Here is a 25,055-nt window from a genome sequence, read left to right as displayed (position 1 = left end):
TAGTAGCAGTCAAGGTTTTGGAAGGTGCTGTCTAAGGAGCCTTGGTGAATTCCTGCAGTGCATCTTGTAGATGGTACACACTGCTGCCACTGTGCGTCGGTGGTGGAGGGAGTGAATCTTTATGGTTGGAGCGCCAATCAAACGGGCAGCTTTGTCCTGGATGGTGTCAAGCTTCCTGAGTGAGACTGAGGACCTTATGGGAGAAGGCGGTGAGGGGGAAGGGTTCTGAAAGCCAGGAGGGTGGAGGTACTAAGAGGCACTTGGCACAGGGTACCCCATCCCAAAGGAGGTAACCCCCCCTCTTTTCCCATTTTTTAGTGGGACATCATGAAAGGGCGGGCTGGCTCCCTTCGTTCCACCTCCCCCTGCCCACCATATTATGATGGCAAAGGCAGGATGAGGCCTTTAAGTAGCTATTAAATGGCAAGTTGAGGGCTCCAATAGGCCTAAGGGCAGGCGACCTGGCTGACCCTTACCCCCATTGTATTATGGGGGACAGCTTGGGAACAGGTAGGAAGGCAGTGGGCCAGCCACCTGTTGTATTTTACACGACCCCCCCCCCCCCCACCGTGCCCCGCCCACTGCTTGCAAATACTCTGGCTGGGGGCCATGAACTGCCCCATTGAGTGACGCAACAGACTCAGTGACCTTTGTGGGCTATTCCAAATCCTGTTACTGTTACTTATGTTCTAATATCACTTAATAGTTGCCACTCTCAACATGACGTTCTACAACTGAGTAGTTGCTATTCTACATTAAAAACAGAAAATAAGACCAGTCAGCAGATTTTGAGGTGGATCTGCTCATGTCTGATGTAACTTACCACACAACACATTAAACTGTCTTTGCTATGTCCAATGCTGTCTGTTCAACTGTGTATTTCTATCAAGTTCAGAGTTAGCTTTCAGAAGGGTAAGTTTTCTGGCACCAGCCCTATTGTTCTTACTAGCATTTATAAAAAATGATAATGCATGTTTGTCTGATGTTGGGCTAATTAAACATTCATCAAAAACACCTCACCTGAGTTTCGATCTGGCTCTGGGAGCTTACTTAATGCTTAAGTAGGGCGTTCTGCACGGCCGTAGCCCTTTAAGCTGCTGCAGCTATTGAGAGGTCGGGTGGACTGGCTGCTGGGTAGCTGCAAAAGCTTATCCATCAAATCTTACTATATATTCAGTATGAAGGATAGAGTATCAAGTTACTGCTGGAGTCAGAGGAGAGAAAGGTGCGTGAAAGATATCAAACAGGAGGACCTCAGAGACACCGAGGAATTGTCAGGAGACAAGCCATTTACTGGACTGAGTAAAACTGATGTAGGGGCTCGAATTTTAACAGAGTGTGGGGTGGGGGTTAGGGGCTGTTTTGTTTCTTGCTAATTATGGGTTCTCCTCAGGCTCTGCTGTACTTAATGGGGCCTGCTAATGTTTCTGCCTCAGTTTCCCAGTTTGAGGTCTTAAACCTGGTCTGAAGCTGGATTATTTTTGTAGTGGAGCAGAAGTTCTGCCTACTGCTGCGACCATAAGTCCAAACTATTTTCCTGGTTTTGAGCTCATTTGGCTTACGGCATCGAGAAAAGGGTCTTGCTTCTGTTTAATAAGAGAGTCCAAACAATGCTACAACACATGAAGAGGGCAACTTATTAAAAGGGTTTGAAAGAGCAGGCAAAGATTGCTCCTTAAAGCCTCAGTCAGCAGAAACTACAGACCATTTTCCACCTCTGTCTCTGGACATTCCTCAAGAACTGATCGGAGGCACTAAGGCCAGCACTTCAGCACACTGCACTTCTTGCTCCGCTTGGTAAAAGCACCAGCACGGCACTTAATTGACCCCAGGGATTTTGATTTGATTAGGAAGCACCGGCTGAAACCCTGAGTATCAAACAGCCTGAAGTGAAGGTGAGGTGAAGGGACAGAAAATTGTAGGATCTGGCAGCGTTACCATAAAGGAATGCCGCTGGATTACCAATATTTTATGCAGGCGTTTTGAGGATGTGCAGAGAATTTGACAGTTGCGCCTGCCAACAATTTTTGACATGATTCAGCATGGAGATTTTAAAGATTAAATTAAAACATTTATTAACAAAATATAAGAAAACTTAAACACACAAGATTACAATTACACAGTTAAATATAGCCTTACAACATTTCCCTAAGGATTTCTACTTAGCTATACTCCCAAATAAACACCTTTATCCAAGCAACAATCCAAATAGATTCTTAATCTATAAAACATCCAGTAATATTACCACATGGCACCAGCTGTTGCTGTAAGGAAGGTATTTCACAGCTTCTCTCTCCCTCTCACTCGACAATGGAATGTCAAGGCTTTTTTGCAAAACCTTACGTTCTAGAGTTACTTTTACACAAGTCTGTCTTCATTAGAACTACAGGTTATTATGGGGCAGGCAGGGAGGGTAACAGCGGACGTATTCCACTCAGCCAGCTTATTTGTGGTGAATACTCAAAATGGCCTAGCAAGTTCAAGGGCAGTTTAGGGATGAGCAACAAATGCTGGCCTTACCAGCAACGCCCACATCCCATGAAAGAATAAAGAACACGCTGAATGTGCAGCTGGTATTGGGCAGCACTATATTCACTGTCCCATGGCGGGGTTTGCTGTGGGAAAGTCTGTTTCAAAGTACCAGCAGGAGCCACCTCTGTTCATGTGGTTTCACAAAGCATTGCTGTCACCATCAAAGAGGTGGAGGAACCATTGTTGATGCCAGCAGTGCTCAGCGAGGTGCCCCCAGTGGCTTCAGGCCTCCTCCTCCTTCCTTTCAAGGCCTGCTAGTGTTTACCCGTGCTCCTGGAGTTCTGGAGCCCCTGGCGAGGGAGAGCAAATGGGTGAGAGTGAGGAATCTGGAACTCCCTTCCAGACAAAGTAAGTGAGGATAGGGGGAGGGGTGTGGATCAAGTCGGTAGTAGCCAGAGAACAGAGAAGAGAAAATGCAGGAAAGAAAGTGCCCAAACCTCTTCACTGGGGCATGAGAAATATACCTGATCCTTCCGGGCCATGAGGAACCTGAATAAGATAGGATAAAACACAGTTCCCAAGGCCTCTTCTGACCCCATGCAAATTGCTGCCAGTCATTGCTCACAGGCTCAGGGCTACCCATTGATCATCACTACGTCATGTGGGTTCCTGTGGAGGATGGTGACACTGCGAACTCCCCAACCATCATTTTAACAACATGTGCAAACTACTCATGTCAGTCAAGCTGTGTTAAAATTGTTATGATATGGCAGGTGGTAATTGCTGGGCTGACCAAATCCCAAAGGGAAACTTGGCCAAGCTATCACAGTGATTTGCAATTTGTATTTTTATCACAAGATGGTATGTGCACTGAAGTCAGAAGTAAAGATTTCACTATCACCTTTGGAGATTTTAAAGATTAAATTAAAATATTTATCAACAAAATATAAGAAAACTTAAACACACAAGATTACAATTACACAGTTAAATTTAGCCTTACAGCATTTCCCTAAGGATTTCTACTTAGCTATACTCCCAAATAAACACCTTTATCCAAGCAACAATCCAAATAGATTCTTAATCTCTAAAACATCCAATAATATTACCACATGGCACCAGCTGTTGCTGTAAAGAAGGTATTTCACAGCTTCTCTCTCCCTCTCACTCGACAATGGAATGCCAGGGCTTTTTGCAAAACCTTACGTTCTAGAGTTACTTTTACACAAGTCTGTCTTCACATAGCCCACCTTTCAAGTTCTCACATGGCCGCTCTCTCATACAGCATTCAACCTTTCCTTAAATATATTTCTCGTTTCTCCTCTTTTGTCTTTAAATCCATTGTTTTAAACTTTCTTTGAAACTCAAACTCTTCCAAATATAAGATATTTCATGTTTCCATCTGGTCTTTGTTTTTGGGTCATAAAACATTATATTCCCCACTACTTGTTTACCTATGAACTCCTGCAAGATTCAAACATTTCCCTTCTCACCTCCCAATTCCCCTTCAAAATTCAAACAACCTCTCAACCTATCTAAAAATGCAAATGTTAACTCATCTATTTCCATTTCAAACTTCCTGCTTTGACACTTAATCTCTTTGGTGATTTAAACCTTGCAGTCTGACTGTTTTCAGTTTAATTAAATTAGCCACACACACACAAACACACACACACAAACAAGCACACACACACACACATACACAAACAAACACACACACATACATATACACACACACACACACACATACACAAACAAACACACACACATACATACACACACACACACATACACACACACACACACACACACATACACACACACAAACACACACACACACATACACATACACACACACACACACACACACATACACACACACACACACATACACACATGCACACACAGCTCCCACAAGCTTGCTTCATATCCCACAGTAACATTAGAAAAAGAAATGAAATTTCCTTTACAAAATCCGGGCTAGAGAAGTTCAGGTATAGCGTGGAGGACATTAATACACACTACTTAGTTCAAAGCTGGCATTAATCTGTGGTTAATCCTTGGAGTATTAAAGTAAATCAACAGGACAAAAAAGGCCAGGGTCTCTCTTTCTCTTTCGTGCCCTTGATTTTAACCACATATCATTCCCCGCATCACAGCCTGTGAGGCAGGACAGGCTTAAGATATTAGATATCGGCAAGCCAACCCCATTCCCACCGCAGAAATTTTAAAATGCAGAAGTCAGGCCATGGGTGAGACTCTGACAAGAGGTAAGCAGGGGCTTCATTACCAACTCAACGTCACGGGCTGAAGGCATCAACATTGGCACAATTTACATTCAACAGAGACTGAGGGAGAGATCCAGCCTCTGTGGATTCCACCAGGTGAACTGAGGCAAAAAACTACAGGCTTCCCAAGGCAAATGGCCCTGTCAGCTCTCCCGTGGGTCAGAAGGAGCAGAAATGCCAGCCCCAGGACCCTCAAGGAAGCCATCGCCCTCAACCCAACCAGAACAGGCTATCGGGTTCATCGGCACATTTCAATCTCTTCATCTGATTATACTGGCCCTATGTATTCCTTACGCTTTCTGTCTTTAACTTCAGAATTCAAAGCTTATTCTTCGAATGTACCTGATCTAATTTCCTACCACTCTGCAGTATTGAACCACTGCATGGAAATCCTCAGCAGGTTAATATTAGGACAGGGCATAATTAAAGGGCTTGGTTTTTCCCTATTGCTTAAATGAATTCTAGCCTATATTCTACAGGATAATCGACTGCATCCTCAGTACATGTATTTGTCGATGCATGGTCAGCAGAGAAACAACCTTGAGTGTTTTTTTGTCTGAGTGACTATAGTTGTTATTAATTATTAAAAGTTATGGATGCGGAAGGGTCCATGTGGAGGTGACTCTTCATAAATGTACTTTAGCTGTGATACTCTTTTATAAATCAGGCTTTCATACACAAATAATGAGTTCCCTGCCTCCAAACTGGCATGCATCCAGCATCTTTCTGTTTTTAGAATTTTCACTCCATTCTGATCGGTGCTAACCCCCTGTGATAGTAAAGTCCCAGGGCTTTCACATGCTCTGCAGTACATTGCCCAAGTAGCTATTATTCATGAGTAGGTTTGATTTTAATGGGAGGTTTGATTTTAGCTCTGAGCAGTGATCCATTGGGCTGGGGTCCAAGTGTATAGCAAGCCCCCGTGGCCTTGCTAATTACTTTGTCTCCAGGGCATCATTAACATTTGAAGGGCAAGCTGCCATCCCAATCACCTGAAGAACTGGGCAGCCCGCCTGGGTGATCTGCACAATTTCTGGTTTGTTTCCCAACTGCTAAAGCAGGGATGTGCCTGTAATGGAAGGCCGCAATCCCCACTTTCATAAAATCTTACAGAACAGAAAAGGAGGCCACCGAGTCAGTGCCAGCTCAATTAGTCTCCTTGCTCCTCCACCTTAGCCCTGTAAATGTTCCCTCTCCAAGTATTTATCCAATTCCCTTTTGAAAGTTACGATTGAATCTGCTTCCACTGCCCTTTCAGGAAGTGCAAAACAATTTGCTGCATAGGGCAGCAGGCCTGTTTCTTTTGTCAGTTATGATAAATATGTGTCTCCTGGTTACTGACCTTGCTGCCATATTGGAAACAATTCAGCCCTATTTATTCTATTAAACCTCTTCATAATTTTGAAAACCCTTCCCTTCACCTTCTCTGCTCTAAGGAGTGCAATACCAGCTTCTTAAGCATTCCACATACCAAAAACCTCCACTCCTTAAAATGTTATCTAATCTGGTTCATGTGGTCATGGGACATTAGCAATAAGAGCACCCCCAACAGAACTCTGCTACCCCACTGATTAAAGATCAGGAGTTAAGCTGTAGACATTATCCTGGTAGATCTGGAGTGTCAGCTGCGAATGGCCATTGTAAATAGCTTGTTTCTCAGAGCTAAGCTTTTCCATTAATGTTTAGAAAGTTTGATGTCAGTGGAATAAAGGGTCCCTGTTTTGTAACCTCCAGGCAGACTGATTGTCTGAATCACGCATTAACACTCGATTCCCTAATTCATCAAGTATCTGCCCAACTCAGCCTTGAATATATTCAGTGATGCAGCTTCCACTGCTCTCTGGAAAGGCAATTCCAAAGACTAATGACCCTCTGAAAGAAGAAATTCCTGCTCATCTCAGTCGTAAATAGGAAACAATTCATTTTGTGCATCTAGCTCTGGATTCCCCACGGGGGAAATATCCTCTCAGTGTCTAGGCTGTCAAGCCCCCTCAGGATCTTATATGTTTCAATAAAATTACATTTTGTTCTTCTCCGTCTGTGCTGTAACCATTCTATGATTCTGAAAAGCCAAGGATCCAAACTGATTTTTAACCCAATCAATTTGCCCGCCACCTTGAAAATGTGTGTATAGATTTTTGTTTTGTTCATTCATGGGATGTCGGCTTCACTGGCTGGGCCAACATTTATCACCCATCCCAAATTGCCCTTGAGAAGGTGGTGGTGAGCTGCCTTTTTGAACCACTGCAGTCCATGTGGTGTGGGTACACCCACAGTGCTGTTTAGGTGGGGGGGTTCCAGGATTTTGACCCAGCGACAGTGAAGTAACGGTGATATATTTTCAAGTCAGGATGGTGAGTGGTTTGAAAGGGAACTTCCAGGTGGTGATGTCCCCCATACAGCTGCTCCTCTTTTCCTTCCAGGTGATAGCGGTTGTGGGTTTGGATGGTGCTGTCAAAGGAGCCTTGCTGAGTTGTTGCAGCGCATCTTGTAGACGGTACACACTGGAGTCACTCTGCTTCAGTGATGGAGGGAGTGAATGTTAAAGATGGTGGATGGGGTACCAATTAAGTGGGCAATTTTGTCCTGGATGGTGTCAAGCTTCTGAAGCGATGTTGGAACTGCATTCATCCAGGCCAGTGGAGAGACTAAAGACAAAACACTGCAGGTGCTGGAAATCTGAAATAAAAGCAGAAAATGCTGGAAAAAAAACTCAGCAGGTTTGGCAGCATCTGTGGAGAGAGTTAAAATGTTCAGTTTGTATGGCTCCTCTCTGAAACAATGTAGTTGACTCTTAAATGCCCTCTGAAATGGTCCAGTAAGCCACTCACCCTGTGGGTGAACCTTCACCACATGGACTGCAGTGGTTCAAGATGGCTGCTCACCACCATCTTCTCAAGGGCAGTTCGGGATGGGCAATAAAAGCTGGCCCAGCCAGTGATGTTCACATCCCATGTGCAGCACCAGGCATACCCATAAATGTGGTGTCAATCTGGTGGAGCTATAACACAGGACTACCTGTGTGCCAAACAGTGGAAGCAGCATGCAACAGACAGAACCAAGCGATCCGACAACAGATTGGATCCAAGCTCTGCAGCCCTGCCATACCCAGTTGTGAATGGCGGAAGTCACTTAGACAACTATCTGGAGGACGAGGCTCCACAAATATCCCCATCCTCAATGATGGGGGAGCCCAGCACATCAGTGCAAGAGATAAGGCTGAAGCTTTTGCAACAATTTTCAGCCAGAAGTGCTGAGCGGATGATCCAGCTCGGCCTTGCCCTGAGCTCCCCAGCATCATAGATACCAGTCTTCAGCCAATTAAATTCAATCCATATGATATCAAGAAATGGCTGAAGACAATGGGTACTGCATAGGCCATAGACCCTGACAACAGTCTAACAATGATACTGAAGACTTGTGCTCCAGAACTAGCCGCACCACTAGCCAAGCTTTTCCCATGTAACAATGCAGAAAATTGCCCAGGTATGTCCTCTCCACATAAAGCAGCACAAATCCAATCTGGCCAATTACCACTCTATCAGTCCACTCTCGATTATCAGCAAAGTGATGGAAGGTGCTGTCGGCAATGCCGTTATTTAAGGCACTTACTCAACAACAAGCTGCCCACTGGTGCTCAGTTTGGGCCAATTAATGCCTGACCTCAGATCAGCCTTGGTCCAAACATGGGTAAAAGAGCTGAACTCCCGAGGTGAAGTGAGAGTGACTGCCCTTGACACCATTTGACTGTGTGTGACTTCAATGAGGCCTAACAAAGCTAGAGTCAATGGGAATCGGGGGGAAACTCTCCGCTGGTTGGAGTCATATCTAGCACAAATGAAAATGGTTGTGGTTGTTGGAGGTCAGTCGTCTCCATCCTGGGAAATCGCTACCGGAGTTCCTCAGGGTAGTGTCCTCAGCCCAACCATCTTCAGCTACTTCGTCAATGAGCTCCTTCCATCATAATGTCAGATGTGTGGAAGTTCGCTGATGATTGCACAATGTTCAGCACCATTCGTGACTCCTTAGAAACTAAAGCAGTTCATGTCCAAATGCAGCAAGACCTGGACAATATCCAGGCTTGGGCTGACAAGTGGCAAGTAACATTCATGCCACACAAGCGCCAGGCAATGACCATCTCCAACAAGAGAGAATGTATCTATTGCCCCTTGACATTCAATAGCATTAGCATCGCTGAATCCCCCACTATCAACATCCTGGGGGTTACCATTGACCAGAGACTGAACCATATGCCTTGGTCCAAACATGATAGCCATATGAATACTATGGCTACAAGAGCAGGTCAGAGGCTGGGAATCCTGCAGTGAGTGACTCACCTCCTGACTCCCCAAAGCCTGTCCACCATCTACAAGGTCCAAGTCATGTGTGTGATGGAATAGTCCCCACTTGCCTGGATAAGTGCAGCTCCTTCGCTGTTGTTAGGTCAAAATCCTGGAACTCCCTCCCTAACAGCACTGTGGGTGTACCTATACCACAAGGACTGCAGTGGTTCAAGAAGGCAGCTCACCAGCTCCTTCTCAAGGGCAACTAGGGATGGGCAATAAATGCTGGCCCAGCCAGCAATGCTCACGGCCATTAACTGAATTAAAAACATTACCGTTGCTGAATTCTCCACTACCAACATCCTGAGGATTATTATTGACCAGAAACTGAACTGGACCAGCAATATAAATACTGTGGCTGCAAGAGCAGGTCGGAGTCTGGGAATTCTGAGGTGAGTAGCTCACCTCTTGACTCCCCAAAACCTGACCACTGTCTACAAGGCACAGGTCAGGAGTGTGATGGAATACTCTTCACTTGCCTGGAAAAGCACATCTCCCATAACACAAAAGATAACTGACACCATTTAAGATAAGGCAGCCCACTTGGTTGGTTCCTTATCCACCACTTTAGAGATTCATTCCCTCCAGCAGCATCGCACAGTGGGAGCAGTGTGTACCATCTACAAGATGCACTGCAGCAACTCACCAAGGCTCCTTTGACAGCGCATTCCAAACCTACGGCCTCAACCTCCAACAGAACAAGGGCAGCAGACTCATGGAAGTACTACCACCTGCAATTTTACCTCCAAGTCAGTTACCATTCTGACTAGTTATATTGTTGTTCAGTTTCTGTCAATGGAGCAAACTCCTGGAACTCATTTCCAAACAGTGCAGCAGACGTACATACATGAGATTGATAGCAGCAGTTCACAAAGGCGGCTCATCACCACTTTCTGAAGGGTAATTTCGGGATGTGCAACAAATGTTGGTTTTGTCAGCGATGCTCACATCCCATGAAAGAATAAAAAAATATATATGGAGTAATGTCAAATAAGCAATATGAGGCCTCATCTACCAACCTGCTTCAGAGCTGAAAAAGGGTCATACAGACTTGAAACATTAACTCTGTTTCTCTCTCCACAGATGCTGAGTTTTCCAGCATTTTCTGTTTTTGTTTCAGATTTCCAGCATCCGCTGTGTTTTGCTTTTGCCTGGTTTATGGTGCACTCACTGACACCAGCACTGGGGAAAGTGGGGGCTGTACTATTGGAACGGTCTACACCTGAACCACGCTAGGACCAGTGTTCTTGTGCACCGAATAACTACGGAAGTAGAGAGGATTTTAAGTGAAATAGTTGGGGCAATGGATCAAATGTGGAAAGATGTAATCAAAGAGTAGAAACAAGGCAAAGGAGGAATATAGTAACATGGGAAATGAGGGTCAGAGACAGGCAGGAAGGGACAGAGAGAATTCATGAAGAATCAAGACTAGATGTTGCAAAGATAACAAAAAGAATAAAGGCTCTGTATTTGAATGCATGCAGCATTCAAAACAAAGTAAACTAATTGATAGCACACATTAAAGTAAATAAATATGATCGGATAGCTATTCCGGAGACCTGGCTACAAGATGACAAGGGTTGGGTCCTGAATATTGAGGGGTGTATGATGAAGAATAAGAAGCTAGGTAAAGGTGGAGGGGTAGCACTGTTAATCAAGGATAGCATTTGTGCAATAGTTACAGATAACCTTGATTCAGGAGATCAGAATGTGGAATCAGTTTGGGTGGAGATGGGGAAAGAAGTCATTAGTGGGAGTGGTCCACCGGCCCCCTAACAGTAACCACAATGTAGGACAAAGTATACAAGAAGAAATATTGGTTCTTTTGGTTCTTAGTTCTGAAGAAGAGTCTTACAGACTCGAAACGTTAACTCTGTCTTTCTCTCCACAGATACTGTCAGATCTGCTGAGTTTTTCCAGCAATTTTTGTTTTTGTTTCAGATTTCCAGAATCAGCAGTATTTTGCTTTTAAGAAATATTTGGTGCTTGTGATAAAGGGATAAAGGGACAAAGGCAATAGATGACTTTAATCTACATATAAACTGGAAAAAATCATATTGGCAGTAATAGCCTGGATGAGGACTTCATAGCTTTCTAGATAGTTTTTTAGAGCAGCACGTTCTGGAACCAGCCAGAGAGCAGGTTATATTAGGCTCGGTATTGTATAATGTGACAGGATTGATTAATGACCTCAGAGTGAAGGCGCCCCTTGGTAGCAGCGACCACAATTGAATTTTACATCCAGTTTGAAAGGGAGAAGAGTGGGTCTAAGATTAGCATTTTAAACTTAAATAGGGCAACTATGTGGGCATGGAAGCTGAAATAGCTGAAGTGAACTGGGACAGTAGGCTAGAGGATAGATCAATAGAAAAGCAGTGGCAGACATTTGAGGGGATATTTTGGAATACTCAGAATAACGGAAAATTCTAAAGGGAGGAGAGATCATCCATGGTTAACTAAAGAGTTTAGGAAAAGCATCAAACTTAAGGACAAGGTCCAAAACTATTCAAAGATGAGTGGCAGGTCAGATGATTGGTCAGAATATAAAGAACAGCAGAGAGGTTAATCAGGAGAAAGAAATTAGAGTGTGAAAGGAAGCTAGCTAGAAGTGTAAAAATGGATAGCAAGAGCTTCTACAGGTATCTAAAAAGGAAAAGAGTAAATAAATTGAATGTTGTTTCTCTAGAGAGTGAGAGTGTGAAACTAATAGTAGATAATAAGGAAATGGTGGATGAAATGAATAAATATTTTGCTTCTGTCTTCACTATAGAGGATACAAAAAAACATTCCAGTAGTAGCTGTAAACAGGGAGGTGCAGGGGAGAGAAGAACTTGGTGAAATTACAATCGCTAGGGTAGCGGTTCTGAGCAAACTGATGGAGCCGGGGGCTGACAAATCTTCAGTTCCTGATGGACTACATCCTAGTGTCTTAAAAGGGGTGGCTAATGAGATAGTAGATCCATTGGATTACCTAGTTTCTGAAAAGGTTCCATCAGACTGGAAAGTAGCAAATATAACCCTTCCATTCAAGAAGGGAGGGAGGCAGAAAACAGGAAATTTTAAGCCAGTTAGCTTGACGTCTGTGGTGGAGAAGGCATTAGAATTGATAATTAAGGAGGTTTTAGCTGGGTTCTTAGAAAAGCTCAATGTTAACTGGGAAGGGTCAGCATGGTTTCATAAAAGGGAAATCATGTTCAATCAAATTATTAGAGTTCTTTGAAGGAATAACATATGCGCTGGATAGAGGTTATTATGACTTAGCCGATGGTAAATTCTGAGCTGTTCAAATCCCAGTGGGAAACTTGAAACAATTGTCATAACCCATTTTTGAAATTTGTATGTTTCGAGATGCAGGCTTTGAATTCAGTTATAATAAGACCACCGAGTCTCAGGAGGTTTTTATAAAACTAAATTAAACATTTATTAATTAAAAGATTGTAAACACATACATATGTCTACAAATTACTACTATAATAACTTCTCAAAATCCCCGAATTAAGCTGACTCCTAGTTACACCTCCATTAAGGTAACAGTAAAACACACAGATTTAAACTGAGTTTCCTTCAGCTCTGAGTCCTTGCAGACAGTGGCTTGAGGCTGGAGGCTTTAGATCTTAGACAAAAACAAAAAACTGCGGATGCTGGAAATCCAAAACAAAAACAGAAACAGAAATACCAATACCAAAATTTCCAGGTATTTCTGTTTCTGTTTTTGCTTTAGATCTTAGAATCCCCCTTCGCTTTACCAACAGCCTTCTCTTCCTTTACACATATTTTCCTCTTTGAATACAAATTTTCATTGTGTCACTATGTCCTTTGAACTTTATCTCTTCTAATATTAAGACGCTTTCATGATACCCACTTTATTCGTAATCCTTGGGAAAAATAAACAAACTCGCTGGGCAGCATCTTCCGGTTGGCGAGCGGGGGGGGTGGGGTCCACTCGCCGATGCGTGAAATAAGACGGGGATAAGTCGGGTATGTGTCCCAACGTCACCCCCCCCAGTCAGTTAGATTTTCAGTTCGGCGGGCGCACAGCACTAAGATGATTAATGGACCTGGCCGTCCAACCTTAAGGGCAGGCCGGGAGCCATAGAACCATAGGACACTACAGCACAGAAAACAGGCCATTCGGCCCTTCTAGTCTGTGCCAAAATATTATTCCGCTAATGCCATTGACCTGCACCCATCCATAACCCTCCAGACCTCTCCCATCCACGTATCGATCCAATTTATTCTTAAAACCTAAGAGTGAGCCCGCATTTACCACGTCATTTCCCAAGCCCTGGCAGGCTTCTGAAAAAACATGAAGCCTCATCCCTGGGCGGGATGAAGTTTCATGAGGGTACTTAAATTTTTGTGAAATGTTTCAATAAAAGTTATGGACATGGTCCCAACTCATGTGACGGTGTCACATGAGTGGACATGGCAGGGAAATTTTTTAATCACCTTTATTTAAAGTTTTCAATCGGAGCCGAGCTCTGAGGCACTGCTTTGCACTCCTGACTGAGGGAATCCCACCACCCCAACCACCCGCCCCCCCGCCCCCCCCGACCCCCCAGTTCGCACAGGGAGCACATAGCGCTTTCTGGCGGACGTCACGCTGGATGGGTCTTAATTGGCCCACCCACCTAAAATGGCGCCGCGTCCCCGACTGGGGGGCGCCGATCGGAAGGCCACGCACCCGCGCCCACTCCCGCATTCCCCCCCCCCACCCCCACCAGACAGGAAGAAAGTGGAAGCCGCTGTTTCTGAGCTTCTCCTGGTTAGGTGTAACGTGCGGAGTTTTCCGAGCTTGCTGGCAGTGGGTGCGATAGGTGGCGCGCATGAAAAAAATTTGGCCAGACCCGTTTCGTGACGGTGTGAAGGCAGGTCGCGATTGTCCACTTAGCCCGCCAACGGCGGGGCGCATTTCCTGCCTTCGGTCGGCGAGGAGACAATTGTAATACATCAGCACAGCATTAAAAAGCCATCCCACCAGGCTCATGGAACCCCACTCTATCGTCCGCCCACGTCGGCGGGAAAGCACAACGACGTGTTTGACAACATCACGCAGGCGATGTACGCTTGGCGGCCTTCACTTTGGGGGAACTGAGCTGAGCGAGCAGCAGCGTTCTCCACAGCTCACCCCCTGTTGTTTACAGGCCTCAGGGATGCCAGGGGTTGGGGGGGTACAACTGATGCTTGGCCCCGCAGGCAACTGCAGAGGAGGTGGGGGTGGGGAGGGGGAGTGGGGTGGGGGGGCGTGCTGGCGGGTGGGGGGGATGTCTGGGAGCAAATGCTTGCCAGCCTCGGAGGCGACTGCTGGTGGGGTGGGGGAGGTAATATATTTCACTCCCTCTCTTTGAATGCAAGCCACACTAGTTTGTTTAAACAAAAAATGGAAATTGCCTCCATGTTTACTTAATTAACATTTCAAACCTGTTCTCTTCTATACATCAAAGCCTCTCAACCAGCTGGCTCTAATCCAATTAAGACACACACACACACACACACACGCACACACGCGGTGGAATTTTCCCAGAACTGCACCAAGTGCGTTAGCAAGCGGGTAAAATGGAGTCCTACCTGCCGATGAAAATGGGTTTTCACACCATATCATCCCGAGCCTGCCTCATCATTTATTCCCTCCCGTGATAAACACCGTTTCCATGGCGAGCGGGCTCTCATTTGCCCACTGTCACCCCGCTGTTGCATCACGCCGGCCGCCATCTTTAAAAGGCTCCCGGCAGCAAAGCGCTCATGGCCACCAGCTCATCATCGCCGCTGGCTGGGAAACATGGTCAGCAAGGGAAAAGAGAACTGCAGCCCCCACCCCCCCCCCCACCCCCCACCTACCCCTGCTTCAGCGACGGGTTCCTCGAGTACTGCTGGATGCTGTGGAGCCCGATGGGGTATGCTCGACCATCGCTCTGCCTGCAGGATGGGCAGCAACCCGCCTTGGGAAGCGGTGGCAGCAGTGGTCAGTGCAAACGCCCTGCAGAAGAGGACAGCCACCCAGTGCTGCAAAGGGATGAATGATCTCCTCCCTTCCGCCAGGGTAAGTCACTCTTTTCATCACTCCCAGCTGACCCACTCACAAACCCATCACACACCCACAGGGCCCTCACTCACTGCCAGTGCATGGACATCACCATTCACTCTCTCACACACACACACCTTCATTGTCCTTATCCCGTCCATGGCACTACTCACCACCCACACATGCCAGGCATACTTTTCATCTGGCCCAGCAGGCATCCTAATAGACTCTCCCCAGCTCTATCAATGCAGGACAAAATGGCTTACAACAAGAGGGAAAGGTCGCAGGCAAGTGGAGGGATGCCGGAGTTCAAAGTTCTGGCATGATTCGAAAAGAGAGCCATCCAGCTGGCCGGCGATGACTGGGACCGGTCCTGTACTGACGGTGAGGTCAGCGCTGCTCTACCAAGTGAGGATGCAGCAGTGCAACACCCATCAGACAACCATGCTGTGAGTGATGTGTCCTGTTTCACAGGCCACTGCCATGCACTAATTATCTCCCCTTGCTTTCGCAGGCACATCTGCCAAACAGCCAACAGTGTCCATGACCCAGGGCCTCCAATCAAGCTCTGAAGAAACCTCTGAAGAGGAATCTGAAGGCACCCTCCCTGAAGTCCCATCACAGCGTTCACCCACACCTTCCACCAGCGCAGGGACACACACTTTGGTGGGACCTAGCTTTAGAGTAGCCTCAGGATCAGAATCTGGTGAACACATCGCACTTTCTGATCCACAGCAGGTGGAGGCAGGGACTTCCCAGGTCCCCGGCACTCGGAGGACTGCTGGAGGTCAGAATGTTGCTGAGTCCAAGTCAGATGACGAGCCCCTGGACTTGGTCGTGTCACAATTGCTGGAGCTGCAACAGCAAGCTCAGGAACATCAGGAAGGGATGTCCACTGCATTCCTCAGATTTCAAGGAATGATGGAGGAGTCCTTCCAGCTTCAGGCTGAGGTGATAGCGCTGGCATTGCAATGCACAGAGGTCAACACTGGCAGGATGGAGGCTGCCATAGCGACTTTGGTCCAGGATGTCACTCCTGCTGTGCTGCATGAGCTTAACTCCATCGCTGATGCCATAGTTGGCCTCCAACAGTGTGTATGTGAGAGGGATACTGGGCAGCTCAATCTCACTCCTGCTTCCCCTTCCACTCACAGAGTCAGCCAGGGGCCCTCGATTGCCCATAGGGAGGAGGATCAGCAGGAGCACACTCCAGGGCCATCCACCCGGGTGACTCTGGCGCTGACCAGCCCATCCGATTCCCATCTTCCAGTGACCTCCACAGCTCCAGCTCCACAGGCCAAGGAGGGTGCCACTGCCACACAGCAGGACCCCGAAAGCAGGCCGGGGCCCTCCAAGTCTCGGCCCTCCAGAGGTTGGCAGCCAAAGTCATCACAGACAAGGCGTCGCAGTCGGCTCTGCTGTGGATGTCCGGGGAGCACCAAGACATAGCAGGCTTGGAAAATGCCGCCCACAGACACCACTAAACTCTTATTTTAAAATAATTTCCAATAACATTATAGACAGAATTATATCTTCTTGACAAGGGGAGCCTGTAGCTGTGCTGTACTTGGATTTCCGGAAGGCAATTGATCAGGGGCCACATCAAAGGCTATTGCGAACAATAAAAGCGCATGGTGCAGGGGTAACATATTAGCCTGGATAAAGGATTGGCTGGGTGGCAGAAAACCGAGTATGAAACATGGGTCTTTTTCTGACTGGCAGGATGTGACGAGTGGAATCCCGCAGGGGTCTGTGCTGCAGCCTCAGATTTTAAAATTTACATCAATGACTTAGATGAGCGGATGACTCAAAGATAGGTAGGAAAGTATGTTGTGAAGAGGACATAAGGAGTTTGCAGATAAATATAGATAAGTTGACTGAGCGAACAAAAATCTGGCAGGTGGAGTATCATGTGGGAAAATGTGAATGTAATGATCCAAGCTGAGGTTACCCCTGGACAAGTCTGATCCCAGAGTGGAGCTCAGCTTGATAGACCCTAACTTTTATTTTTGTTTATTTAGATATGTGGAGATTGGCTACTGAACAGAGTCACAGGAATCAGCTGATGAACTTTTAACAAAAGAATAAAACATTTATTCAACAAGAAAAGGTGAACTATATTACAATACTCCTTCACCCACAACTATACCTTTACAGGTTTGTAAGGATAACACAAGTTACAAAAGTTATCTTATACTCTAATGTTCACACAAAGTATACAGTCCATGTAAACCAATAGGTGACCTGTGGTCAGGCACACCACTCTCTGAAACCAAGTGACAGATGCCATCTCAAACAGATGCTAAGGATCTCTCACCTCCCCCCAGGCGCTGGTCACACTGTGAGCCAACCATTCTCACTGAGTTCCAGCTTCACCACCACATGCACTCAAGCTGTCTTCCATGCACTGTCTCTCACCAACTCAGCCTTAACAGTACACCACTGCTTCAAATGCCCATAGCAAAGAATTATAGACCTTCAACTGTCTGTTTGAATCTTCTTGCTTCCTGCAAGCTGTTCTCACTTTACCTCTGAAGCTTAGAGCCTTTTTCCCTACCCTACACTCTCAACTTCACTTAACAGGGCCTTTTCCCAGGTTCCTGTCCTTCCTTTAAATAGAAGGGCTTCTTTAGGCTTTCTCTTCTTCCACTCCCCTGGACTTTTGGGGTTTTTCTTAGCTTGGAACTTGCTATCTCTCCCCCTTTTAGGCTGATTCTGCTTCACAGCTGCCTTCAAACCAACTGGACTCAAACAGAAACAGCTGTCCTTTTTCGGTGTGTGTGCCTGTGGGAGGAACCTGCCTATCTGGCCCCGCCTGTCGCTAAGCAACAGCACTGTTCTTCCTAATCTTGTGTATTTACTTTCACTTTATAGGGGTTGAAACATCTCATTAGAAGTGCAAGCAGCCTTTAAAGTGAAACTAAAACTCCATTTGACCTTTCTTAACACACACATAAATACAGATCGAACTTAAACTTTAAAGCTAAAACTCATTCCTTACACCCACAAACACAAGTATAACTTACTTAAGCTATCTCTATCTCTGTTCACTGACAGAAAGAATAAAAAAAGCAGAGTATTACTTAAATGGAGAACGACTGCAGAACTACGAGTTGCAAAGGGATCTAAATGTTCTCATGCATCACAGTAACACAGTATCTTTACAGTGCAGAAGGAGGCCATTCGGCCCACCAAGTCTGTGCTGGCTCTCCGAAAGAGTATTTCCACCTAGTCCCACTCCCCTGCATTATCCCCTGTAACCTTGCACATTCTCTCTTTTCAGGTAGCAATCTAATTCCCTTTTGAATAACTCAATCGAACATGCCTCCACCACCCTTTCAGGAAGTTTGTTTCAGATTCCAACCACCCTCAGGGTGAAAAGAAGTTTCCTCACATCACATTTACTCCTTTTGCCAATTATTTTGAATCTGTTCCCTCTCGTTCTTGATGTTCACTTGAGCTGGATCAGTTTCTCACTATTTATCCTGTCCTTACCCTCAGGATCTTGAATACCTCAATCAAGTCTCCTCTCAGCCATCTTTTCTCACTGGAAAACAGCCCCAACCTCTCCAATCTATCCTCATAGCTACAGTTCGTCATCCCGGGAATCATTTTTATCCCGTACTGTAGTTTCCAGAAGTTACCATACTACTGAGGTCAAACTGACTGGTCTATCGTTGCCAGGTTTATCCTTGCACCCCTTTTTGAACAAGGGTATAACTTTCACAGTTCTCCAGTCCTCTGGTACCTTCCCCGTGTCTAAGGAAGACTGGAAGATTATCGTTAGTGCCTCTGTAATTTCCACTCTGGATGCATTTCATCATGTCCTGGTACCTTGTCTATTTTAAGTAAAGGTAGCCTTTCCAACACCTCCTGCCTCTCGATTGTAAGTTCTTCTAGTGTACCAGTTACCTCCTCTCTCAACTTGGCCAAGTTCTTCCCTTGTAAAGGCGGATGCAAAGTAATCATTCAACACCTCCTCTGTTTCTCCTGCTTCCACATACACAGTCCCCTTTTTTATCCTTAACTGGCCCTACTCTTTCTTTTACCACCCTTTTATTATTAAATGCTTATAGAAGATTCCCTTTTGGGATTCCCTTCTATGTTCCCTGCCAACCTCGTTTTATGCTCTGTCCTTGCTTTTCTTATTAGTTTCTTCACTTCCCCTCTGGCCCTCCTATATTCAGCCTGATTCTCCATTGTATTCCCTACCTGACTCCTGTCGTACGTGCACTTCTTCCTTTACGTCTTCACCGTTATCCGTCTTGTCATCCAGACCACTCTGGATTTATTTGTCCTTCCTTTCCCCTTCAAGGGAATATACCTTGACAATGCCTACAACACCTTTCCATTGAAGGTGGCCCATTGTTCAGCCACTGTCTTCTCCGCCAACATTTGATTCCAACTCACTTGACTCAGGTGCATTCTCATCCCATCGAAGTTGGCTTTCCCCCAATTAGTTATCCCTGCCCTGGATTGTTCCCTGTCCTTATCCAAGATTAACCTTATTATATAATGGTCACTGCCCCTAGAGGCTCTCCCACTGATATTTGATCCATTTGTGCCAGCGCATTCCCCAGAACCAGATCCAAAAGTGCATGTCCTCTCATTGGACTGGAAACATAACTGCTGTGGAAAATTATCTTGAACATATTCCAGGAACACTTGTCCCTCTTGTTTTTTTGTACTATTCCTATTCCAGTCTATATTCAGCCAAGTGAAGTCCCCCATTATGATGACTCTATAATTCTTGCACCTTTCTGTAATTTCTTACAAATTTGTTTCTCCATGTCCCTTCCACTAGTTGGCGGTCTATATACTACACCATTCAATGTTATTGCACCTTTCCCATTCCTTACCTCTAGCCAGAGAGATTCTGTCCTTGACCCCTCCGGAACATCCTCTCTCTCCAATTCTGTAATGCATCTTTAACCAATACTGCCACTCCAACCCTTTTTCTTCCTTTCCTTTCTGTCCTAAACAACGTGTATCCAGGAATAGTTGACATCCAGTCCTGCCCTTCTTTGAGCTAGATCTCTGTTATAGCAAGACAGCACCAGAAGTGCCAAGTAGATGATCCATCTTGGCCTCCTCCGAAGGTCCCCAGCATCACAGATGCCAATCTTCAGTCAATTCAATTCAATCTGCATGACATGAAGAAACAGTGAAGGCACTGGATACAGCAAAGTCTATGGGCCCTGGCAATATTCTGGTAATAGTACTGAAGACTTATGCTCCAGAACTTGCCACGCCCCTAGCCAAGCTGTTCCGGTACAGCTACAAGAAAGTGGGAAGTTGCACAAAGATGTCTCGTACACAAAAAGCAAGACAAATCCAGCCGACCAATTACAGCCCCGTCAATCTACCCTTGATCACAATAATGGAAGGGGTCATCAACAGTGCTATCAAGTAGAACTTGCTTAGCGATAAGCTTCTCACTGACACTCAGTTTAGGTTCTGTCAGGGCCACTCAACTCCTGACCTCATTACAGCCTTGGTTCAAACATGGACATAAAAGCTGAACTCCCGAAGCAGGGTGAGAGTTACTACCCTTGACATCAAGGCCTCAGTTGTCTGCATCAAAGAGCCATAGCAAAACTGGAGTCAATGGGAATCAGGGAGAAAGCTCTCTGATGGTTGGAGTCATACCAAGCACAAAGGAAGGTGGTTATGCTTATTGGACGTCAGTCATCTCAGTTCCGGAACACTATTGCAGGAGTTCCTCAGGATAGTGTCCTCAGCCCAACCATCTTCAGCTACTTCATCAATGACCTTCCTTCCCTCATAAGGTCAGAAGTGGGGATGTTCACTGATGGTTGCACAATATTCCATTCACAACTCCTCAGATACTGAGGCAGTCCATATCCAAATGCAGCAAATCCAGGTTGGACCATATCCAGGCTTGGGCTGACAAGTGTCAGGCAATGACATTCTCCAACGAGAGAGAATCTAACCATTGCTCCTTGACATTCAATGACATTACCATCGCTGAATCCTTCACTGTCAACATCCTGGGAGTTACCATTGACCAGAAACTGAACTGGACAAGCCATATAAATACCGTGGCTATAAGAGCAGGTCAGAGGCTAGGAATCCTGCCATGTCACCTCCTGACTCCCCAAAGTCTGTCCACCATCTACAAGGCACAAGTCAGGAATGTGATATAGTACTGTCCACTTGCCTGGATGAGATCAGTTCCAACAACACTCAAGAAGCTTGACAACGCCCAGGACCAAGCAGCTCGCTTCATTGGCACCCACCCACAAACATTCACTCCCTCCACCACTGACACACAGTGGCAGCAGCGTGAACCATCTACAAGATGCACTGCAGCAACTCACCAAGCCTCCTTGGACAGCACCTTCTAAACCCACAACCTCTATCACCTAGAAAGACAAGGGCAGCAGATAGATGGGAACACCACCACCTGGAAGTTCCCCCCAAGTCACTCACCACCCTGACTTGGAAATATAATCGCTGCTCCTTCACTGTCGCTGGGTCAAAATCCTGGAACTCCCTCCCTAACAGCATTGTGGGTGTACCTACACCACATGGACTGCAATGGTTCTAGAATGCTGCTCACCACCACCTTCACAAGGGCAACTAGGGATGGGCAATAAACAGTCACACACCCCAGCAACAAAAAGAAATTAAACACACATTAGAAAATTACAGAAGAAAAATAATCATTCAGCCAAAATTTTACAGGCATATTTTTATTGTTAATTGTGTTCTAATTTTGATGAATAATTAGTGATTAGTCAGAGCAACTATACTAAATCTCTATTTTCTAACTCGCTATTCTAACTTCAGTTACTGTGTGGCAATACAGACCCAAGCTCCTCTACCTGCCAAAAATATGGCCACTATCATAGCCAACTCCACACATTGTGTTAGCATCTCCTCAGCCCCAAATGGAGTGTGGATAGCAATACACAAAGTGAGATGAAGCATAGTGGCTCCCTGAGGGGTGGAAGCAGCCATCTCTTTGGGTCTGCAGTTATAATTTATCTTCAGAGCTGAAGGCTCTGCACGTTCTAATACTCTATCAGATTGAGGAATGTTTACTTCTCTCTGCTGATGAGAGTACAGATGTGCTAATGGGTAAGAAAAGCACATGGAGCAGCCTGACCCACATGGCATCGCTTTGGTGAGCCTCTTCCTCTTTCTCCGGCAATATCCTGCTACGGATAACTCCCACTGGAAAACCCACGGAAGCAGCTGAGGAGGGCAAAGAAAACTATTAGACAAAGGCTTTTGAGAACCGAAGTTCCAGGAGAAATCATTTTAAAGTTTAAAAAAAACTTAATATAGACTTAAAATGATTGAATAAATCTTACTTGCTAAGCTTCTTAAAATCGCACAGCCCTGAGGCCCATGTGTATGAGTTATATCAGAACTGAGCACACACAGTAAGACAATAATGCAGAAAATATTCATACCGCTTTTATGTATAATTATCAAATTTCTTCTTATAATACAGGATCTTGTGCTGCTCCCAGGAGTGAGAAGCCAGGAAGGTGGGGGATCTTAATTGAACGGGAGGGAGATCAGTTTCCCAACTGTGAGATAAACTTTTGCACTAAGTTCAGGGAAGTTTGAAGGAGTGTCGAGCTTCCCGACGGCTAGAATCGGGAAGCACGGTTGGCTGCATCTGTCCCTTGGAGGCCTCAAGGTGGCAGTCAGGGGGCAGGGGAGCAACAGGTCCACTACATGCAATGTGATGTGATGGGCATTTACAGAAAGAAGAACAAAATTTCACACAGATTTCTCCACCATTACCCCCTACCCCTAACCCCCAGGACAAAAAGGTGAAAGGTGAAAACTGGGACATTTGAACCATTTTTAGGAAAGTGTCCGGACACCGGGAGAGTTAATGAGAAACCAGGACTGTCCGGCAGAACCAGGATGTCTCATCACATTCGAGATAGGGAAGATCAAGGGGTAAAGGCGTTGGGACACAAGCATTTTAAATTTGAGACTACATGTGGAACACTGTTGTACACTACTAGTCTTCTTATTTAAGGAAGGATGTAGATGTATTAGAAGCAGTTACTAAACTAACACCAGGAATGGACAGGTATCTTATGGGGAAAGGTTGGACAGGCTTGGCTTGCATCCACTGGAGTTCAGACGAGTGAGAGATGACTTGATTGAAACAATAAAGATCCTGAGGGGTCTTAGTAGGGTGGATGTGGAGAGGATGTGGAAGGATCTAGAACCAGGGGTCACTGCTTAAAATAAGGGGCCACCCATTTAAGACAGAGATGAGAATAAATTTTTTCTCTCAGAGGATAGTGAGTCATTGTAACTCCCTTCCTCAAAAGGCAGTGAAAGTAGAGTCTTTGAATGTTTTCAAGGCAGAGCTAGATAGATTCTTGATAAAGAAGGGGGTGAAAGGTTATCGGGTATAGGCAGGAGGGTGCAGTTAGATCAGCCAAGACCTTATTGAATGGCAGAGTAGGCTTGAAGGGCTGAAATGCCTACTCCTGCTCTTAGTTCGTATGTTCATATGTATGTATGAGACTTTTCCGAATACAGAGCTAATACAGCGGACACAACGGTAAATGTTGAGTGGGCCTTTGCGCGAGTTAGAGATCTGAATGAGCCTTAGTTTATGGAAATGGGTTTGACTTTCCATTTGACCATTCACTCATCAGTATTCAAAACTGAATTTGTAAAGTTTAAAGTAAACTTATCTTACAAGGAATAAGAGATGTTTCTAATATTTTGGGGAGAATTGTTCTGAATATTGAAAGATTAAATTCCATGAACGCAAACGTGTTGAGGTATCGGATCTCGTGCCTACAGGCGGGAAGGCATCTGTGTACGCCACGCGCCCTTCCTGCCTCCAAACCTGCCTCCAGTGAGGGCACAAGGTTCTGCCTCAACTCTCCGCCATCACTCACAATTGAAATTTTGCACCAGTTCTTCATAAACCTTTTCATAATGTTGTATTTCTTCCTCTATATGTCCAGCTGCTTCATGTATCTTTTGAGCAACTTCAGTCTTACTTCCTTTGTGAAGTTCCTGTGCATCCTTCACTAAAGCATAGATATCCCAAAACATGAGGAGCCCTGACAGAATTCCTGAAACAGCTTTGAATGCTTTTAAAGCATGTCTGGTCGCTGCTGAAGTCACTACAGCAATAGTATTCAAGGATTTGCTGAATGTCTGAGTTCCACCAATCAGTAAGCATTTTGGTATATTTTTCACCCTGCCTTCAATCAATTATTCAATTATATGGTGGACCTGATTTAAAACTGTTTGACATGATTTTGATGTCTTTTTCATATTGTTCTATGATCTCTCTCACTTTTCTGTTTAACCTTTTGTATAACATTATCAGTGACAGTGGCTCCAATGTTAGTGGCACCACCAGCTGCACCCACACCAATTCCCATGGCTGTGAGGACCAATGAGGCACCAAATGTGAAAGGAGAAGCAATTAATCCAGCAATGCTGAGAATTCCTCCTACAACACCTGCAGAAGACCCTGTGATATTCGCAATTGTGGCATCTTTGTGACGCTTGTCAATGCCATCCACAATCTCTCGTAGCTCCTTGCTGTAACCTTCCATCTGTAGTTGAATCTTGGGCTATCTCATTAGAAAGTCTTTGATATACTTTGGATCATATGCAATTGCTTGCCTGTAAAATTGAAAACTTGAAATTGAAAAATTGAAAACTTAAAATTGAAAAATTGGAAATTAAAATTTGTGATGTATTTTTCTTTTGCAGTTTCCCTTTGAGGGGCCGCCACTTACTTTCTCCCTATTTTTGTTAATTTAATTCTCTAGATCTTTTTCTGATGTTGCCGCTTCATGCATCAACCTTGCTGGGATGGCTGGTTTTCTTGGGCAGTAGCACAGCCTGGGTGTTGAGCAGGACCCCACCCTGGGCTATGATGACCCCTCCCAGCAGCTTGTTGAG

At 45.3% G+C, this 25,055-nt stretch overlaps 1 pseudogene; it reads right to left on the bottom strand.

Annotated features, from left to right (window-relative positions):
• Positions 1-24,703, bottom strand: part of LOC121275910 — a 97,383-nt pseudogene extending 72,680 nt beyond the window's left edge.
• Between the last annotated feature and the right edge of the window lie 352 nt (positions 24,704-25,055).

The sequence above is a fragment of the Carcharodon carcharias genome, chromosome 1 (genome assembly GCF_017639515.1).
Source record: "Carcharodon carcharias isolate sCarCar2 chromosome 1, sCarCar2.pri, whole genome shotgun sequence".
Classification (NCBI taxonomy): domain Eukaryota; kingdom Metazoa; phylum Chordata; class Chondrichthyes; order Lamniformes; family Lamnidae; genus Carcharodon; species Carcharodon carcharias.
This window is presented reverse-complemented; position numbering and strand designations above follow the sequence as displayed.